Here is a 21,429-nt window from a genome sequence, read left to right as displayed (position 1 = left end):
TCTCCCCTGCCTCTCCCATCACCCTATGCCTGTCACCCTGATCTCTGTTCACACCGAACGCTCAGTTCCCGGAACAGGCCAAACACTTTCCGGTCTCAGGGCCTCCGTACATACTGTTCCCTCTGCCCAGAATGCTTTTCCTTGGTTCTTCAAATGTCTCTGTCTCCTCCTCATTTTGAGGTCTCCGTTTTCCTGACCTCCTCCTTATTAATATTATTGCTTTCATATTAATGTTATTCTTCATCATGGCCACCTGCCCTTTCTTTTCATGGTGTTTCGTGGAAGCTCGTGATTTGTAATTATGTATTTATTACTGCTTACTTATGTCTCTTTTTTTGGGTCCTTTTCTCCAGACAGTGTGTTCTGTGAGGGTAGGGACCACGTCTACTTGTTACCTAGCATAGATCAGCCCTCGATAAATTTGTGTTAAATGAACGGAATAAACTTTATTTCATCCAGTTACATAACATTTGGCTATAGCCCTGTTACTGGCTACTGTGCTCTTGTCTGTTCACACCTATTTGAGTCTGTTCCATTCCGTTTTAGTCTGGTGAACACCATTCTCTCCTGTCCTATTCTTTTCTACCTTGTTCCAATCTGTCCTGACCTAGTCTGTTCCATCCTGGTTGATTCTGTTCCAACGTGTCCTGGTCTAGTTCAGTGTGTTTTGTCTGCTTCCTCTTTTTATTCTGTTCCATGCTCTTCTAGTCTATTCTGTTTTTTTTTTTCTTCCCCTTTCTACTGCTTTCTATCCATATCATACTACTCTTCCTGGTTCTATTCTATTACATTCTGTTCCAGTTCATTCCATTTGCTCCATTCTGAGAGATTTATTCTCATCTTGCCCCAGTGCTTTCCTTAAGAGTTTGGAATATCTGCTCCGTGCCCTGTCTTTTGGTAAGGATCTATGGGATTGCAGGAGAAGGAAATGCCATCCTGGGCGTGACGTATCCCCTCTGGAGGGTGAGTAAGTGGTGGTGAGGAAAGAGATTGTCACATGGATCTAAGATGACCTATGACAGAGAGGGTTGAGAATAGAGGATGACAATATAAGAGAAGGACAGTATGGGTCTAAGTGCTGATGACAAACTGAGGACACCAGCCTGAGAAATTTAAGAGGGAGCCTAGGGTTAGGGCAGGCAGGAGGTAGTGAGGAAGGTCAATTAGTCCCCTGCTGTCTGGCTTGTTGCTTTGAGGTCTTTAAACACGGGCACTCCGGGATTTGCAGATGTCTGTTGGGACACCATCTGGCCTCGTGACATCAGGAGAGGCAATGTGGGCCAGTAGAATGAGAATCCTTGGGTGAGCTGCTTATCTCTTCTGAGCCTCAGTTTCCACATCTGCAAAATGGGGATAATAACGCCTACCTTGAGTTTTGTGAGGAGACAGAGCTTAGGCCCCTGCCTAAGAGGGTTGGACGGGCATTGTTGGATCCCAGTAAACGTTCACTTCTGTCTCTCATCCTGCCCCGGCTATTGACCAGTCTATTCTGATTTTACTGGGTTAGCCGTGAGCCTCAGTTTTCCCGACAACGAAATGGAGATATAGTGTGAAACAAGCTTGAAGTATTGGAGAGGCATCGGAGAGTTCATGTTGTTGCTTTGAGCTTGAAGAGACTATCTGCGCCACGAATGTTCGTTGATGCAATGGTTGATTGTAGCTTCCCTACAACCACCGCACTAACGCCACAGGGCTGGGAACACAGGAGGTGCTTAATAATATCCATTGACTTGAAGCAAATGTCAGAGAAGCTGAAAAAGTGGCAGGTGGGTTACAGCCTTTCCAGTGTGCACCAGACAGGTGGAAGCTGGGGCTGAGCTGATGAAATTTACACCAGACTTCCAAATATATTCAGAATCAGGGAATTAGGAGACAACGGAGGAGGCTGCCAAAAAGAATTTATCTCGGAAGTGGAGCTTGGGGAATAGCACTAATATTTTCGGAAATTGAAACTCCAACCATGAAATTGCCTATCATTTATCATACATGGTCTCTCAAAGGGGAAACGGAAAAGCATTTAGTCTTATTGCTTTTTAAACACATGATTGCTGAGCACAGCCATCCAGGCTGCGGTTTTAAGAGATGATGTGTCTGAGAGGGCCCTGCCAGCGCGTCCCTCCAACCCGATGCAAGGCCGCTCTCTGCAGACCGTCCTCTGTCAAGCGCCCCGGGCCACACACAGTATGGGTCCCACCCAGGCCTGGCCTGGGCAGCTGGGTGCAGTGCGAATTCTGGAACGTGTGGGAACCCCCAGACCTTCTCAGATCTTCCCTGGCCCCTTCTCAATGCCCAGCGGCCATCTCGCTGTGAAAGGCTCTAATCGTTTTAATTTCAAGTTTCCCTTTGAAAGGGTTCCACCTACCTGCTGCCTATCGTCAAGCTTCTCTGTCTCCCAAACCTACTTTGGTGGGGGGGGGGAGTGGAGCCTGTCTACATGCAACTGACTTCTGGTCCTCTTGGTGTGAGATGTTCACAGCATGTAGCAGCTTCCCACGCTCCTGCCCAACCTCCCGGCCTCCCCTGCTTGGTGTAGGGTCTCCCCGTTGCCTCGATAGCTACAATCGGCTTCAAGGCCCAGAAACGCCATCACCCAAGTGTATCAGTGGGTTACCAGTGCCGTTCTGCTATCGTGTGGCTCATCATAGCAGATATCCCAGCCAGGGGCAGGTCCTGACTATCCAGGTAGGCGACCCGTGGCAGCAGGAAGCCACGAAGGAGACTTTCTGGAGCACCTTTGCCTAGGGGCTCCTCTGTTTCCATGTGGACTGGTATCTATGTGGGATGGTGGAGGGGGGGAGAGAAAATGGGGTAGGCACAGGCAAAAGCCCTCTCCAGCCCCCCCTTTTGCTCCCAATAACCTCGCGAGGGAGACGGGGCGGCCCTGAGAAATTTTTGTCACCATTTACAGCTGGGGGTCCTGAGGTTGCAAGAAGGTGTGTAAGTCAGTAGTGCTGACGTGAGACTCTGACCCAAGGCTTCTGATGTCCAGCACTGTGTTCCTTCTCCTGAGCGGAGAAGTGCCCTGGGGCAGTGGCGTAGGCTGACAGAAAGTCAGAGGGCATGAGTTCTTGCTCCCGCGCTGAGAACTCCAGACTTGGGTGGGCCCTGGGGAAATGGGGGTGATCACGAGGCAGCATTTCTTGCCCTCCATGACCCCCCTGACCATTGCATTCCTGCCCGTGGCTTTGGACACCCTCTCTGTGCTGGTGACGCTCGGACCTCACCTGCACCGAGTGGACCTCTCCACCGAGCTGGGCAGCAAATTACCAGCTACCTCCTGAGGCCCCTCCCCTTGGAGATCCTATAGCCACTACTAAGTGCCCTCTTGGGAATCTTCACATTTAGACCTTATGAACTTCATTCCCACCGGAGAGGCTTTTCTCGAATGAAGTCTTATTGGTGTTCTTCTCACGTTTCTTCAAGACTCACCGCCGGAAATGGTCGGGTAACGAATATGTCTCCGGACATCGTCAGCATTCGTCGTTGCCTTTTATGCTATTGATGCCTCTCGTAAGGCTCTCTGAGGCCGATGCCTGCTACGATCCAGTCCTGGCCAGGGATGGGGGCGGGCGGACTTGAAATCTCTTGTGGTAGTCATTTTTTCCATGGACTAAACATCAAGGCTCAAAAGTTTCCCTTTATGCCTTGGTTACCAGGAAGCTCAGAACATAATGAAATGCTCACTCCTAGTCATTTTATGAGCCCACACTGTCATATACGTTTTTCTCCTCCTTGTGCGTTTTTTTTTTTTTATTGTGGTAAAATATACACAACATAAAACTTGCCATTTTAACCATTTTTTTTTAACTTTTATTTATTTTTGAGACAGAGAGAGACAGAGCATGAACGGGGGGGAGGGGCAGAGAGAGGGAGACACAGAATCTGAAACAGGCTCCAGGCTCTGAGCTGTCAGCACAGAGCCCGACGCGGGGCTCGAACTCACAGACCGCGAGATCATGACCTGAGCCGAAGTCGGCCGCTCAACCGACTGAGCCACCCCGTTTTAACCATTTTTAAGCGTGCAGTTTAGTGGCAGAGTTCGGTACACTCATTGTGTGCAACCATCCGTCTCTAGAACTCTTTTCATCTTCCCCAGCCGAAACTCTGTCGCCATTAAGCACCAGCTCCCCGCTCCCCCCACCCCTGGCTCTGGCCACCCTACTTTCTGTCTCTATGAATTTGACCAGTCGCGGTACCTCGTGTGAGTGGAATCAGATACCATTTGCTCTCTTGCGACTGACTTTGTTTCACTTAGCGTGATGCCTTCCAGATTCTTCTGCGTTGCAGCACGTGTCAGAATAGCCTTCCTTTTAAGGGCTGGATAAAATTCCACTGGAGGTGCGTACCGCATGTCGTTTCTCCCTTCATCTGTCGGCGGCCGCTTGTGTTGTTTCCGGTTTTTGGGGGCCGTTGTGTTCGCTGTATGGACTTGGATGTACAGATATCTATTCAAGTCCCAGCTTTCAATTATTGTTTTTCTTTTTAGTTTTTTTTTTTTATGTTTATTTATTTTTGAGACAGAGTGCGAGCAGGGGAGGAGCAGAGGGAGAGGGAGGCACAGAATCTGAAGCAGGCTCCGGCCTCCGAGCTGTCAGCACGGAGCCTGACGTGGGGCTCGAACCCATGCACTGTGCGATCATGACCTGAGCCGGAGTCGGACGCTTAACCGACTGAGCCCCCCAGGCGCCCCAACCAGCTTTCGATTCTTTTGTGTATGTATCCGCACAGGAATTTTAGTTTCCTATTTTAACAGCTTGCTGGCTATACGAGAGGCAAGTACACCTAACTTGTTTTGACCAGCACAGGACGTCTGCCCCAGTTCTAGGTCCTTTACGCTGTATCTTTTGATTTATTGTGTTCATTGTACTTTATAGTTGAGAAGTTTCTCCTTTCTGGAAGAAGGAGGTGTAACAATGATAACAAAACACGTAACTAACGAACTGAGCGGACTCCATATTCCTCAGGCCAGAGCATTGTGACTCCCTCCATGTCCCCAATTCGATGGGAATGCTTTGGGCGAAGGTCACCAGGGCCCCCCCCCCCCCCAGACAGCCAAACCCATGAAGGCCAGACCTGCTGCTGCTACTGACCTCATGACCCCCAGTCCTTCCTGAACCTTCTTCCTTGACGTCTGGGATACCACTCCGTCCTGGTTTTCCCTGATTCCTTTCCTCATCTGTCTCTTTGTAGGTCCTTTCCCTCTGCTGACCTTCAAAGGTCGGCAGTCTCCATGGCTCTGTCCTGGAACCACTGTTCTTTTCCCTCAACGTGACCTTTCCAGGTGACTCCCCGACCTTCACGCCATTGTGGTCCCTGCCTCTCCTGGCAGATGGTTCCCCAATTTCTATCTCTAGTCCCGGGCCCCATCCTGAGCATCACACTTGAGTATCCAGCTACCCATCTAGTGCATTTCTCCCCAGAATGCTCCACAGTGACCTTAAACTCAATACGTCCAATGTGGAGTTCATTACAGCCCACCCCACCCACGGCCCCATCTATCCAGCTACCTAAGTCACCACTTAGCTGTTCCACCTTATCCACCTGCCTCGCCACTCTTCCCTCCTTGGTATTTCTAAGGCTGGCCTTTCTTCTCTCTTCTTTCCAAGATCAGGCCTCACCCCTCTTGCCTGGAGTATCAGAGCTGGCCCGGGACAGGTCCTCTCCTCTAGTCTCGCCCTATTCAGATTCATCTCCCACAGCTGCCTGATGGGCTTCTCTCACACACACGGCTGGCGGTGCCACTTCTGTACCCAGAACCCTCCGGGGTCTCCCTGGTACCGAGGGCGTAAGGTCTGAGCTTGGCACCTAAACCTCCACAGTCTGGCCCTTTGCTCCCCTCTAGCTGGCCTCACCTCTGTGTGGTCCACCCTTTCCTTGAACGTGCACTGAGCACCTACCTCATGCTGGCAGTGAGGCCCAGGTGATGGCGGGGCTGAGGGTAAGGTGCCCCCAGCCGGTGGAGGAGAGAGATGGTCACCAGTCCAGGGTCACCCGGTGCAGTCAGTTTCGTGATGGGAAAACACTAGTGATAAGGAGCACGTAGTGGGTATTGGGGAGCATTCCAGACCGAGGGAAATCTGTACCTGACCCTGGACATGCTTAGCCTCTTAGCCCTGACAATGAGTCTCCACTCCTCCTCTGTCTCCCCAGTCTGGCTAACTCAGGCCTTCCTGATTTCTCACCCGGACCCTCCCGTGATCTCCTAACTGGTCTCCTCTCTGGGCCTCCAGCCCACCCCACCCAGTGACACCAGAACATCCTTTCTAAGACACGAATCTGAAGACTGCTCCAGGAAATGGCCAACTTTGATTGAGCCCGAGGCCCATCACAGTTAGGGTCTTTTCTGTGCCCCCCGAGCTGTCCTTCCTCCTGCTCTAGGCCGCTAGCCACATTCCACTGCCCATCCCTTCCCAGCCGGGGGGCACGCAGGCGGGGATCTAGCTGTGGGCCCCGAATGCCCAGTGAGAAAAGGAGGCAGGAGCCACAGACCATTCTTTGGCACGTTCTGCAGTGAAGGGGAGCGGGAAAACCAGAATGGGAGCCGGGGAGAGGCGTGGCGGTGAGTGGAGCTTGGTGTTCATTATAGGAGATTCTAGGGCATGCGCATCCTGCTGGGGGTGACCTGGTGGACGGGGACAAGATGGGGTGCGGCAAGAGGGGACACCCAGGTCTTGGAGCAGGCGAGGGAGGTGGGATCCTGGCCCCAGGTGGAACAGGTGGCCTTGGGCAGAGCAGTGACCTTCGTCCGCTCATCGGGAGGGAGGAAGGAGAGAGCCGGGGTCAGTTTCCCGATGGGACGACGAGGGAGTTCTCTCTGACTGCTGCTATCTTCAGAGCAAAGCATGAGGCCACCGAGGGTGGGAGTGGCGAGGGGCATGTGGAGAGGAGAAAGGGTAAGACATTTGTTTGGGAGAACGGGGTCGTACTTGCCAAGGTGGTTGTGCCACGGTAGTGACTGAGACTTGAGGCCATGAGGAAAGGCTGTTTGCTTTCTCTCCAGCCGTGTTCGGCGTGGGCACAGGCATCATGCAGGTGCATGGATGGACGCAGCTGAGGCTGGGCATGGCTTCGAAGTGCAAAGAAGGAAGAGAGGAGAAGGATTTGTGAAGGGTGGACAGGAGGGCAGCAGATGGGCATTGGTCCTGGGACGGCGGTGGTTGGTGGCCTGGGGGCCCCGTGAGGCTGGGGGGAGTGGGATCTGGAAGGTTAGCCAGTGGCAGGTGGTGACCAGGTGGGGTGCTTGAGGTGGAGATTGTGTAGATGGTAAGGTCAGGGTGTGATGCCCATGGCCGTGGGGTGGGTCAGATGGTTGGAGCCGGCCAGGTGGAGGAACAGAGAGGCCTCAGTGTTGGACGGATCCTCCAAGTGGACGTGAGGTCGCCCAGTGGGGCTGGAGAGGAAGCCAGCGGGCCAGGGTGGCGGGTAAGCCTGCAGTGAATGAGGGGAGCGACCCAGGGGGCAGCGGATGGCCCTGCCGCTAGGATAGTGGTGACAGGTAACGTCACTTGGCATAGGATTCAGAGGAGCTGGGGCTTTTGGAGGGAGAGGGCGGATAAGAGGACACCCACCTCCCCTCCAGGCCCCAGGCGGTGTGGCCCCAGGCGGGCCCCAGGCGGTGTGGGACACGGAAGAGAAAACAGTCTCCCCTGGGGAGGCGCCGGGGCAGGGGTGTGTGTGGGGACAACCAGGTATCTGTCAGGGCAAGACATTCAGAAGAGATATCGAGGGAACGGGGTGTCGGCGATGACAGGCCCCGCCTCCCTGGCGCTAAGGGAGGGGGGCTGGAAACCCCTGTTTCTATGTGATGCTTAGAGCCCGCCCCGTGAAGGATACACCAGCCCCACGCCTCTCTTGCTTCTGGTTCCTCAGCAGCAAAGCGGCGTCACAGTCGCTTGCTAGTGGACGATAAGGATGTTTGGGATGGGGGCCCAGCCCTAGGCCTGGTCTGGTGGCCCTCGGGTCTGGCGGGGGGCGGATGGGGGGGAGCATCCAGCCAGGCGAACCCACCAGGTGGCGGTGGGAGGCTGATGGCCCTGCTTCCCCGGGCAGGCCCCGCCCTCCGCTCTGTCCAAGTTTTCCTGGTAAGAGATGCGACGCTTTTCGAGGTCGATTGAACATTGGCAGCGCCCCGTCTTGGCAGGCGCTCGCGGCACAGGTGCGTGGGTAATAGTGAGGTGCGGGGAGAGGGGTGGAGGTGCGCCCGGTGCTGGCCTGCGGCGGGAGTAGAGGGCACCGGCCAGAGATGGGGAGGGGGCGGGCGTGGGCCCAGCAGCAGGTGATTCCTCTTGGCCCCGGGAAGGGACCTCAGTGCCCCAGCCTCCGTGGGAGAGAATCTTGCATTTTTTTCCTCATCCTATCAAGAGGGGGCAGAATTCAACCCAGCGGCGCTGGTTTCCAGGGAGATGCCCACTGCCCCCTGGTCCTAGCCCTGGGGTGCCTGGGGACACCAAGGGCACCCGAAGCCACCTTTGCCTGTCCATTTTGCAGATGAGCAGTGGGGACCCCCAGAGGCTGCTTAGCCCATACATAATAGCTCACCTCCCCACGACATCTTTCTTATCTGGGGCCGGATCACCAAGGGACCTGCCGTCAGGAAGGGTGGGGCTGCGGGCAGGGGCAGCCATTCCTGACGCTCAGGAGGGACAAAGGGCTTTTTGGAGGAAGCAGGATGTGACTAGGACCTGGGAGGACGGGCTGGCCCTGCCAGTGTGAGAAGGAAGGGCCTTCCTGGGGGGAGGAAACAGGGTGAGAGGGCATGATTCCAGATCACAGACCGTTTATCCTGAGGCTTGGGGGTCCCTGGACTCATGTGATCCCCTCTTTAGACCCTCCGCTTGTTGATCGGAGGGAAAAGGGTCCTCATCTGGCCCTCGCAGGTGCACACTTGGGCTCACTTAATCTCCTCGTCCGCCCTGAGGGGCAGAGGCTATTGGCCCCGTTGTGCAAATAAGGAAACTGGGATCAGCCAGAGGCCTTTGAATTCAATCTTGTGCCTCCCACTGCTCACAGCCATGTGGGGAGCTCATGTTGTGCACCCCTAACTAAGCACCACACAGAGGGGAGAGGATCCCCGTCATCCCACAGGCAGCCCCTGGGAGACCGACGGTCAGTTGTCCTCAGAGGCAGCGGGCAGAGCTATGAAAGCGCAAGGCCAACTGGGACCCCAGCTCACTGCTGGACCCCCTTGGACCTATCAGGTTCCATTCTGCCTTCCGTTCCCCATTGCTAGTAGGCGGGGTCTGGGTGGCCCATCTCATGTCCCGTCACCTCTATTTTCTGGGACTGCTTATGTTTCATTTGTTGCCTCCAGCCTGTGTTGCTCCACTCCTGCCCCCATGACCCTCCCCAGCCGTGGATCGAATCTTCTTCAGCTTCAACATTTCAGGATCTGGGAGGTGTCACAACCCAACCCCATGCAAGTGGGGTCTGTCTCCAAATGGGCTTACCCATTGGTGCCAGCCCCGTCCTTTAGGAAACTTTTGGGTCTGGATTCCCCACTTGAAAGTGCACGTACATCCAACGACACATGTGACGGACCCACTAGGGCTCTGATAATGGGAGCCGTCGTTGGCCGAGCGCCTGCTATGTGTGGACACACCAGGAACCATATCCATATTATATTCTCCCTGCCGGGATTGGAGTTGCCTCTCCATCCGGCCCAGAGAGAGGTCACGTGACTTGACGAAGCTCTCATAGCTTACAAGAGGCAGCGCTGGGAGATTCGAACCCAGGACCCTGTGACTTCAGTGCCTGGGCTCATGCTGTGTGACCCCTCCCTGGCTGGGCCCCAGGACACAGAGACATTCTACGTTCGTGCCCCTGTCCGCGGAGCATCCCCCCACCCCCCACCCAATAGCTTCTCCGCGAGGCGAGGGGATCTATGATCTGGAAGCATCGACTGCCGGGGACCACTACCCAGAAAGGACAGTCAGACCCACCGTGTGGCCTCTCCGTGGTGTTCGTGGGTGGGGGCCTCCCTCCCTGGTGCAGGCGGGCAGGCGCGCACAGCGGCCGTCTCCAGGCAGCCGTAGGATGAATAACTGATGGTGATTAGCTAAATCATAACATCGCTCATGCCATGCATAAGTGATGAACCAACTGGTGCCAGGCGGCGCTGAGCAGCAGCGGGCACCCCCGCCCCACCCCCCCAGCCCAGAGAAGCCACCACAGCGCTGCCTCCCTGTGTTATCTGGCACATCAAGTTCTGCGACAATGAATATAGATTGACCTTATTATAGCAGCCGGCTGCTGATGCCAGGCGCAGCCAGGCATACTTTGCACAAATTAAAGGTGTCAGCATGTAATTTACGGTTCATGGCGAAAAGGGGTGGTGGTGGTGGGGGGGAGGCACCGAGGCAGGTAGAAGGGAAGGTGGGCTGGCTCCGGGGTTTGCACCAGGAGCCCACACGCTAATGACAGGAGGTGCAGCCGAGGCGTCAGTTTCATCCCGGTTTGCACATTTGTAGCTCTTCCCTGCTCAAGGGGAGCAGCCCCCCTCCCCCCAGCTCCCCCCTCTCCCGCCCAAACCCCTGTGCGTGCGTGTGTGTGTTTCAGCTAAATTACTGGTTTTACCTGAAGAGCGTAAAGTAGGTGTGCTAATTTACGGCTGGGCAGATAAAGCTGCAGTGTGGGGCGCTGTCTGGGAAGCCTGTAATACAACATCATTTTACTAACACACCCGAGAGCAGCTTGACATCTCGAGTTGGGCCTGTGATTAAAGTTGTAGTCTTCCTCCCCCTCCCTCTCCCCGCTCCAACAGATTCAACTCCAAGCAATAGATCTCGGTTTTCTTGCCATCCCACTGATATTCACAGTACACAGTTTGACACAAAGAGTAAGTTATACATCACAAACAACAGCCTCTGCTCTTTACCGCCCAGAATTAATTTTCCATTTGCTAAGCTCCCTGCTTCTCCAAGCCCGTTTTCCTGTCGAGCGGGCCTGTATTCTAGAAAAGGGCAGGGGAGGAAAACGTCAGGTCAGGACTGGAAGGGGATGGCTCGTTTAGCCCCTTTGGGTTATGGATGAGGAGGCCGGGGCCTGACACGGGGACCAACACATCCTCCTGTGTGTTGGTGGCAGAGAAGGGGCTGAAGCCCTGTCTTTGGATGGCTGTGTCAGGCACGTCCCCCCGGACCCTGCAGAGTGGAGAGGGTGGGTGGGGGTGTGGAGGAGCTGGGAGATCACTGGGCTGCCCGAGTTGTCTCCCCCCCCCCCCCCCCCGTGTAACCTGCAAAACTCTCTCTGCCCTTCTCTGAGCCCCAGGAGGGGGACCTCTAGGGGCTGCCTGTGCCTCTGGCTTGGCAATGGAAGGCACCAGAATGAGAAGGGAAAGTGGGAGGAGAAAGATTGATCTCTATGTCATTTGCTTCTCTCTGCTGTGATGCTGTGGCTCCGGGAATGACCACCTCCCTCTGTGACTGTGCTCTAGCGGGGTGGCCCCTCTTCCACATCTCCAACTTTCCCTCTGGGTTCTGGCAATGCCGTCTGCCCCAGCCTCTTTAGGTCTGGGGCACGAGCACCGCCTGCTATCACAGACGCTCATGACCCTTTCCGATCCCCTTAACCCTGGCCGCCTCTGTCAGCAGCCCCGCCGCTCCTGTCTCTTCTATTGAACTGTTTGCGGGGAATTCTGTCTTCTGCAGGACAGCTCTGAGGGTCATTCGAAAGGTTCTTTGAGGACTCTGAACCTCACCTGTTCTTTGTGGAGGACCCACGCTTGCCTGAGTCCTCTGACTACAGGCACACGCTGGGTGGCAGGTGTCCAAATCTCCCATATGGCAACCCATCAAGTCAGGGGCCCTCTGGGGCCCTTCAGGGGCCTCTGACTGCCCCCTCCCACCAAGCCCTGTGCTAAGGGCTTGCATGCTTCAGCTCAGGGGGGCCCATGGCAGCCCCCCGAGGTCACGTCTGTTTAGGCTCATCTAAGAGATGTGGAGCTGGAGGCTTGGAGAGGTTGAGGCGCTTCCCCCGGGTCACCCAACCCAACCTCGGGCAGCCGAGCGCAGCTTCGAACTGGCTCCAGTGCCGAGTGCCTTCCTCTACGCCGCATGGGAGGTTCACCTCGCTGAATTCACAGAGGACACACACACACGCACACACGCACACACATGCACAAATGACTAAATGCCTTTTGCGAGCGGTAGATGAGCGTGGGCGAGGAGGCAGGGCCAAGAGTGATGAGCACTGGAGGTGGCAGATGGGGCGGGTAAATCTGGGAGGGCCTTCCGGAGGAGGTAAAGAAGTACTGAAGAAAATGATGTCTGACGGAAGCATGTCGCTGGGAGCTTTCCAAGCACCCCTCTGTGGACCCGTTGTGCCCGAACCACCCGGTTGGCCAGGGGTTAGGGAATAGGGATTATGGACTTACCTCTGACTTACTGAATTGGAATCTCTAGGGGTGCGGCCCAAGAATCTGTTTTGTTTTGTTTTCTTTTGAGGCAAATCCGATATGTAGCTGGTCTGGGTCTGGGGCAGCCCAGGCCCTCCACGTTTTGCATAAGGAAGGTATACAAAGGAAGTGGGACAGGCTGACTGTCCCACAGCTGCCGATTCCAGGGCCTGGTCTTGAACCCGGGCTCCCTGTGCAGCGCCCTCCCCTCCGCTCACCCAGGGGGCACGGTCTCACAGCACCTCCGCCTCCCCTGGCCACTCTACAGCCCTTCTTCAAGATGGCAAGCGGGGGGTGGATGAAGGTGGTGGCAAAGTGAGAACGCTCCTAGAATAACATGACATTTAGAAATATGAATCAGCTGGCACTTTCTGTGTTCTCCTCTGCACCAATCCCCCTCCGTCCCCCACCCTCCCCTTCCCAGGCACTGGCTCCAAGCTGCAGGAACACCAGGACTGGACATCCAGTCCGGGAGTGGAACCAGGAGGGGGCCACCCACTTGGAAGAGTCTGTGCGGTCTGAGATGACTGTGGGGACCTGGGCTCCCTGCCAGGGGCTGCCCCGTCTTGCTGTGTGACTTTGGGCAAGGTGGGGCACCTCTCTGGGCCTTAGCACCGGGATGCTCACCGCCACTCCTGTCAATGCCCTTGGGCTGCCGTGTGAGGGATGACCCTCTAAGGCTCGCTCTTTTTTTCTTTTTTTTTTTAAGGGAGCTTGGGCTTCGGTCTCACACCCTCCCCAGTCCCCTGCAGCAGCCCGCTGTGAGTCAGCTCAGTGTGTGTTTGCGCCCCCTACCCCCAGATCAGGCCTGACCCCCCTGCAGTCCGCCACGGTGCTGCGTGCACAGCAGGTGCCCCAGCAGGTGCTTGGAGTCCATGCACCCACACTGGGCCCTCTCGGGCCTGGAAGGCACAAGGCTTGGTCTCAAGAGGGGCGCCCTTGACCCCCTTCCCCAACCACACCTGTGAAATGGGGCCGGTGGTGAGACTCACAGGCTGAGTTCCCCTTTCTGCTCTTGGCCTCCAGGTCCCTCCGCTTCCGGAGAGCCGGCGGGAGCGTGGAGTTAGAACCCCAGACAGCGGTGTTTCATGCGCCACATGTATGTAGTCACTCAGCAGGGCTGCATATATTAGGTGCTTAGTTAATGCACCTTAAGAAAGGGGGAGAGGGAGAGAGAAAGGTGGGGTCAAGCTGGGGTGTGCAGCCCTATCAGCTGGCTCCCGCCCATCCCTCCTCTACTTTCACCTCTTCCTGATGAAGTCACCCCAGCAAGGATGGCGGGGAAGGACATTGGAGGAAGCTTCCTGCAAAGCAGAGCTCCATTCTAGAGACTAGGGAAATTCCCCTGCAGTTCTCCAGCCCCCTACTCGGAGGAGCCCTCTGGGTAGCAGCAGGGACTCAAAGCTGAAAACCCCAATGGCAAACCACCCCACCCCAAAGTTCCACTGAAGGAACGCGAGTTGTGGACCCCTGTCTAGGAAGGGTGGGATTTCGGTCGCAACTGAGCGAGGGTGTGGGTACGGGTAAGTCGTTGAGAATAATACACCCCGGAAGCAGGAAACCTAAGAGCAGGGAGACTTTCTACGTCTAGGGGCCCGGGGCCCATTTGTGGTTCCTCACCTGGCTTTGTCACCTGCCACTAGCTCTTAACCGTCGGTCACAAGTAGACGTTTTGCTCCCCTGTGTGTGACCTGGCATGTGGTCAGAGCGCCCTGCCTTACCTGGGGCTTGTCTCCACCAACGTCCTGGTCGGCCTTGCCCCTTGCCCAGGCAGGAAGTGCCCTTCGTCCCCTCTCTAGGTGACAGGGCTGCCCTGCCATCAGCCATCAGCCAGCTGGAAGAGTTTATGCCCTGTGATCTTTTTTCAAGGCGAATTTCTTCTTCTTTGCTCTTTGTCCCTTCTTTGTTTGTTTGTTTCTCTCAAACAGGATGTGGCCCAGAAGCATCGCCTTTCCCACCCTGGACCTGAATGCCATTCCCCAGGGGTGCAGGGTCTTTGATGGCACGTTGGGTGGGGAGGCTGTTGGGACAGCGTGGGCCCTCGCCTGGTAATGAGGCCTCAGGGAGCTTTAAAGTCAAGAGGAAACCCTGAAGAGCTGCAACCAGGCCAGTTAACTCCTGAGGAAGCAGGAGCCCCAGAGAGGCTACGCGACTCACCCAGTGACTTAACATTCTTTCTTGAAAAAAATTTATTTTTTACATTTATTTATTTTTGAGAGACAGAGTGAGACAGTGCACGAGTGGGGGAGGGGCAGAGAGAGAAGGAGACGCAGAATCGGAAGCAGGCTCCAGGCCCTGAGCTGTCAGCACAGAGCCCGACACGGGGCTCGAACCCACGAACCGCGAGATCCTGACCTGAGCCGAAGTTGGACGCTCAGCCGGCTGAGCCGCCCAGGCGCCCCAACATTCTTATTCGGTAGAAGAATGAGGAAAGGAAGTCGGCCCCGGGTGGTGCCACAGCTCTGCCAGGAACACCAATCTCTGGGCTCCCGGTTCTCTCCCAGGAGGCTCTGCTGGCGCCTTTACGTGCACGATTATTTATAAAGTGGCTGTGATTATCCCAGTTCTGCCGATGAGGAAGCCGAGGCCCAGAACCGTGACGTGCTGGGTGAATAATTACACCTTCATCTCTACTGAGATCAGATGCCGCAGGTCTGGGGGGGCGGTGTGGGGGGGTCCACATGTCAGCAACTCCAGGAAGCCCACGGGGAGTGCTCCCTGCTTCAGGATCTTAATGAACTGCTTTCGAGGGACAGAAATAGAGAAAAAGGAAGCAAGGAAGCATTCGTGAGGCACCCACTCATGGCGGGGGACAGTGCAGGTGCTCACGGGTCCTTCTGGGCCACCCTGCAGAGGGCTCGCTTTATAGATGAGGAGGCTGAGGTTCGGAAGGCTCAGGTTCAAACCCAGGGCTGGCTAACTCCCAAGTTCAATGTGCCTTTCTCCCTTAGTCACCCCTTTAGTTTGTCATTCTAGAATTGATTCCTGGATGCCGTCTTGTCTCTGCGACTCAGCCCGTTGACTCCAGAGATTCTGTCCTCGTGTGTATACCCTGCGGCGGCCCTGGGGCTCAGCTCAGGTTGACGGTCGGCGAAGATTCAAGACCCTGAGAAGGCAGAGGGGGCATGGGCCCCCCTGGAGCAGGCCGGCAGGGCTCAAATTGCTCATCTGTCGCTTCTGAGCACAGGGACCTTGGGTGCTCAATTCTTCCCTGGGGGCCTCAGCTGCTCATCTGTAACGTGGTGGTGGTAATAACCCCGAGTCTCAGGCTCACCGTGTGAAGTCGGGGGGTGGGGGCGGTGATGAGCTGTGTGTCAAGCACCCCGCCTGACACAGAATGGGGGCACCAGGCCGAGCATGTGCCATTCTCATCAGCTCAAGGGGTTCCCCGGGTGCCCCCACTCCCCCCTAGGACCTGGCCCTCCCATCCTGGGGGAGGCCTGCCTCTCCTGTACCCTGTGTGCGTGGGGGCCTGCGTCCAGCTATGGGCACACAGGGACCTGTTGGCCCTTGTGTCACTGGCCGTGGGTGGCAGCCAAGTGTGCCCAGCCCTACAGACTGTCAACCCTGGGAGCCAGGCTGGGTTCCTTGGTGCCTCCAGCCACCCCAGGGGAAGGCAGGGAACTTAGTGAAGGGGCCGGCCTCCCCCTGGTCTGCCCACAGCTGGGGAGGAGCCCTGGAGACGGACTCCTGGCCTCACAGCTAGGGAGGTGGTGGGTGGTTGCCAAGGGGACCAGAGCACCGTCATGCGGACTTGCTGTAGACGGAGGCCAGTCACGTCTCAATCACCAGCGTGGCAGTTGCCGAGGCCCCAGTCACGGTGGAGGAGGAGGCCGGGGGCGGGAGACGGAGCCACTCAGGAGGTGTGATGGGCAGGACCTGTCTACACCATCTAGGCTTCCGGCCGGGTCCCCCAGGCCTTGGTCGTAGGTGGCAGGGGCTCCTTTGGGTGCTTAAACCAAACCGACCCCTCAAAGGGGAGGTTGGGGCTGTCTGAGGCAGGGGTGCTGCTAACTGCGGGCTTTCTTCTTTGTACTGAACTGTTCCCTGGAGAGAGGTGAGGAGGGGGTCCGAGATTCTGCGTGAAACCGCAGCTTGTATGTCTACATCTATATAATGCACCCCCTCCCCCACCCTGGCTCTGAGACTCATCTTTATGGAGGAGATACTTTTCCATCGCGACCACCCAGCTCCTGGGGGACTTCCGATCCCCCAGGCGGATGGTCCTCTTTTATGATCTTTATGATCGGAGGTCACTCTGCTGTTTAGGAGTGGTCTTTGGATTTCACATCCATCAGTTTCTTTGTTTGCTAGGCAGGCTGGGCAGGCTGGAGACGTGAAACTCCCAGGTGTCTTTGTGATGCGAATGGGGTCTCAGAAAGCCTCCTGAGGTGCTGAGGGTCTCAGAAAGGGTCAGGGGGAGAGAGGGCCAGCAGGGCTGCCTGGAGTTTGGTTTTGGAGCCTCTGGGCAGGGGTCAGTGCAGGAAGGAGCCTATGAAGGAAAAAAAAAAAAAAACCAGTTACCAATATATGCATAGGTATTTGTTTATTCATTAGGCACATTCAAATGTCATACTATGTTATGTACACAACGAAAATGTACAAGTATCGATGTTTTTAAATGGGCTTTTCATATGCAAAAAACCATTCCTGTTATTTTCTTCCCATGGGCCAGTTGCTCTGAGGAGCCCTGGGGTTTCTGTGCCCGCCGTGCAGAGCCCAGACGAAGAACGTAGGCTTTAGAGTCCAACAGACCTGTGTCTGAATCCAGGCTTTTCTTGTCATTATCCGTGTGGCTTTAGGCCAGCCTCTGACCTGAGATGTTTCTTCCTTTGTCAAATGGGACAGGAAGTCCTACTTTGCTGTGTGGCTCAAAGGAGATGATGGGTCCAGGGCCTGGCAGGCTGGAGGAGCTCGCGTTCAGTAACTATGGTGACGATGATGGGCCTGGGCTTGCCCTTTCTTGTTGAAATGAACGAAATTCAGCTCCAACTACCACGGGCCCCACAGGCCGGTTTTCTGGGCTGCCCGTTATCACGAGGGACGGCAGGTCCTGAGCCAGCGTAAGTTGGGAGTAAGTCTCCCTTCGCCGAATCCCGTGGCCCCGGAGTCTGTGTGGACTTGAGACTTGGCTCACGTGAGGACTGCTCAGGATCCCTGCCGGCTGGGGCTGAGAGGTGGGTCAGGTGTCTGCTTTCTCTGTGTTCCTTTTCAAATAATGGACGTGTCAGCTTGAGTTCACGGGCTGGTCACGGTTTCGAGCCCTCCCGAACTTCAGAAGGCAAGTCCATGAATTATACAGTGCTGAAGCAGACGGCGCAAAGTACGGATGCATCACAAGCCGGGCTTAATAAGGACACTCCAGCTATTCTTGGAAGGCATTTGCAAGTCAAAAATATGGTGCACGGGGATCTGATGTCGACTTCAAATTCTGAAGATTTCAGCTGGGTCAGCAGTATTTTACGTTAAATCCCATCAACAAAAAATAAAGACGTGACGCGGGGGCACTGTACTTTGTTTTGCTTTTAATTTTAATTCCTGGATGATCGCACACATGGTCCAACGGGCCTGCCTCCTCCCACCCCCCTCACCGGCCTACCCCCACCAAGCGATGTCAACCGACATCTGTGTACGTCCACGGACTCAGGGTGGGGATGGAACGTTCCCTTGTCGCGGAATTCGAAAGTATTCCAACCATTGTGGTTTTGTGCTAAGTAGGGAGAAGATCAAAGCTTCCCCATTTTCTTGCCTTTCTTTCACCAAGATTTTACAGGACCGATAACCTGCTATTCGCTATAATGTGTGTGTATGGGTCGTTCGAAGCTCAGTCGAGAAGAAAGAGAAGAGAAACCGGGATCTTCCCATTGACCAAAAAATGGGAACTGAGGCTTGTTTTTTTTTGTTTTTTTTTTTGTTTTTAAAGAAATTGCGGTGAAGGCAGGAGAACCACAGTGAATATCTCTGTCTCGGAGGGCAGACTTTCCTAAAAACGCAGATGCTGGGGCCCTGGCAATGCAGGGCTCCGGCCCTGACTTCCCTTGATAGGTTCACACGTGGGTTTGTTTACAAAACTTACAGTACTTAAGGGCAAAGGCAAGCAGTCAGCAAGTGTCAGGAGAGGAGGGAGAAACAGAAGCAGGAACATCCAAGGTGCCTCTGGGACCCTCCTTTTCTGGTCCTTCGTGACAGCAAAGGACCATGACTTTTCTCACTCCCCTCCTTGGAAACTGGAGAGCCAGTAACATCTTTAGGTGCACAAGGGCCCGGTGTACCTGCGAACCCTCAAGCGTAGACGCATCAGAGGCAGTAACGAGGGTATTTATGGCAGCAGCAAAGTGCAGGAACAGCCTGTGGGTTGGAAACCTTTGAGGCTGGGAAGCATCCCGGTGCTCAGAGCGAGCACTTCCCAAATTTAGATATGCGGAAGAATCCCCTGGGGATCTGGTCAAAGTAAAGACCCTGATTCTGGGGAGGACCTGAGACGGTCTCCGGTCATGTTACTGTTGCTGGTTCGCAGAACACGCTTAGGATATCAAGGATGCAGACCGGGTTCGTTCTTCCAAAACAGAAGTACGTTCAGACTGTTTTGGAATCCCTGGGATCTGGCACCATGAAGGGGACGTAGAAAGGCCAACACCTGGCTTGTGGCTTCATGTCTCCTAGACCTGTACCCTAGATGGCTGGCCCACTGGAGATGGAGGTCCAGGGATGCCAGACAAACTGTGGGCAGAGGAGGAGCACCAGGCCATGTGGGAGAAGCACTCAGCCGTGTGGCACCCGGCGGCCCACCATGGCTTCCTTTTCCTCACCTGCGTGGGGTGGGGGGGGGGGCTTCCCTACAGCATTCCATAAAATCGAGTAGGGTCGAGATTCAGGGGCTGGATGATGCCCCAGGCAATAGCAGCTGTGGGAAAAGAACCTCATAACTCGGTTTAAATCATGGTTCTAGTAACACTGATAAGTCCTTAGGCAATTTTGCTCATTTCCCTGAGCCTCAATGATTAGGACACTGGCTAGGCGACCCGTGAGCGTGAGCCCAAGCAGTCTTGAGAGCGAGAGAGAGATGTGGGCTCTGCCCCACTGCCCTTTCTTTTTCCTTTTGGGGTCACACAGCTGGATCCCCCAAGATGAGACCATGACAGCTTCAGCCCTTCCTGAAACAGGCCTCCAGTCCTGGTCTCCCAACCCAAGCCTTTCTGTGTGAAGTTCTGGAAGGTTGGTGTCAAAGCCCACCTTCCCCCACGATAAGCCTGTCCCGCTCCGGCTTGTCTTAAAAGGGAAGTCAGCCAGTGGAGGGATACAACAGCTCATCTGGGCAAATCTGACAAATAGATAACTTTGCCCATGTTTATATGTCAGTGTTCCAGTGGAAAATGGAGTAGAGCACCTGCTTCCCTCAGGAATACCGCGAGCCCAGGGAGGACACTGAGAGCACAGGTTTGCTAAGCAGCCGTAATGTTTGCATCCCCCTGAGACGTTTCCCCTTCTTTTGTGGAAACTCGTTCATCTCTCTAGGACCCGTTTCTCCGTCTAATAACAGCCCCCATTTTATGGAGGGTTCTGCCCTTCCTCACTCTGGTCCACAAGGTCTGGTCGAGATTGCAGTCCTTGGAGTGGACCTACAACGCAAGCCTTGTCTAATCGGAACATGCCCTCCTCTGGCTACGGTGATTGGTTCAGTGGGCTTGGGCATGTGACCCTGGCCGGTCCAATCAGAAGGAGTCTCTGGATATTTGCTGGCCATGTTGTTCTCCATCCCCGCTCTCATCCATCACTGCATCCTCGCACTGGTAAGGCACCCTTGTCACCATCTGTTTCCCCTGGTGTCTACTGAGATTTGCCATCTAGTCTGGTCTTTGGACAGTTGCTCCCTTCCTTGTCGACATGAGCCTTGCTTTCCTCTCCGCCTCCTATCCATCCCCACCCATCTTGCCTATCCATAGACAACCTCTGACCTTACGGCAGTCTAGCTTCGTCTATCCTTTTTCCAATCTACAATGTATGCCCGATTTCCTTCAGAGCTTTGCTTCTGATGCTAAAAATTAGGCATTTAGAACTTAAAAAGCAGTTCCTGCAAATCAAAAGCCTTAGCTTTCAAGAACTTGTCTCTGCTCTGAGTACCAAAAATGTACTTTGAAATGAAAAGAGTTGACTGTTTCTTTTCTCTTCACATCTCGCATTCCTGATAGAACAATCCTAATCTTTCTTGAGGCAAGGCACCTTTAAAGAAGCGCACAGGGGCCTGGGAAGCACGATCATCCTGCTGTGGCATCAGGAATATTCTCAGCTCCCTGAGGCCCTTCCAAAGCTCTTGCGGGGGACCAGGAAGAGACAATTTTGGAGTCAGGGCACCCAAATTCTAATCCCAGTTCTGCCACTTAATAATTGCACAGTGTAGAGGGGCACCTCGGTGGCTCGGTCAGCTACGCGTCCGATTTCAGGTCAGGTCATGATCTCGCAGTTTGTGAGCTTGAGCCCTGCATCAGGCTCTGTGCTGGCAGCTCCGAGCCTGGAGTCTGCTTCGGATTCTGTGTCTCCCTCTCTCTTGGCACCTCCCCCGCTTGCACTCTGTCTGCCTGTCTCTCTCAAAAGTAAATTTTAAAAAACATTAAAAAAATAATTGCACAGTATAGAGAAGTCACTGAATTTTCCTAAGTCTCACTTGCCACATCTGTTAAATGGGTATTTGTTACTACACCATAGCCTTGCCTATCCTGACTAATATACTGGATTTGGGATGATTTTGAAAGTGACCTTGTGCAATGGGGGATTTACTGGACTTCAACCTGTCTTCTTTTCTCTTTGAACTCATTTGCACAGGGATCTCTGGGATGTTGTGGCTGGAGAGAGACACATGTAGATGGTGTTGGACACTGGATTTGTCCATCAGAGCTCAAGGAGTCAGAAGTCACTGTGGAAGGACCATGGGGGATAATTTAAGGAGCTCCAAGACCCCATCTCACGGCCGGGTAAGGCCAATGCCAACTTTACAGAAAGATAGAAGATGCTTATATTTATTTAATCACCGCAAATGTCAC

The 21,429-nt window shown here is 54.7% G+C and overlaps 1 long non-coding RNA gene across 2 annotated transcripts in view; it reads left to right on the top strand.

The window, feature by feature from the left end:
• LOC111560801 overlaps nt 1–21,429 on the top strand; it is an 82,159-nt gene that overhangs the window by 10,106 nt on the left and 50,624 nt on the right. For both annotated transcript variants that reach the window (XR_002742862.2, XR_006599042.1), the window contains exon 2: nt 21,212–21,360. This is a non-coding gene — a long non-coding RNA (uncharacterized LOC111560801). The remainder of the gene's footprint in view (nt 1–21,211; nt 21,361–21,429) is intronic.

The sequence above is a fragment of the Felis catus genome, chromosome B3 (assembly GCF_018350175.1).
Source record: "Felis catus isolate Fca126 chromosome B3, F.catus_Fca126_mat1.0, whole genome shotgun sequence".
NCBI classification, from domain to species: domain Eukaryota; kingdom Metazoa; phylum Chordata; class Mammalia; order Carnivora; family Felidae; genus Felis; species Felis catus.
Note: the sequence above shows the minus strand (reverse complement) of the source record. Positions and strands in the feature narration are given on the sequence as shown.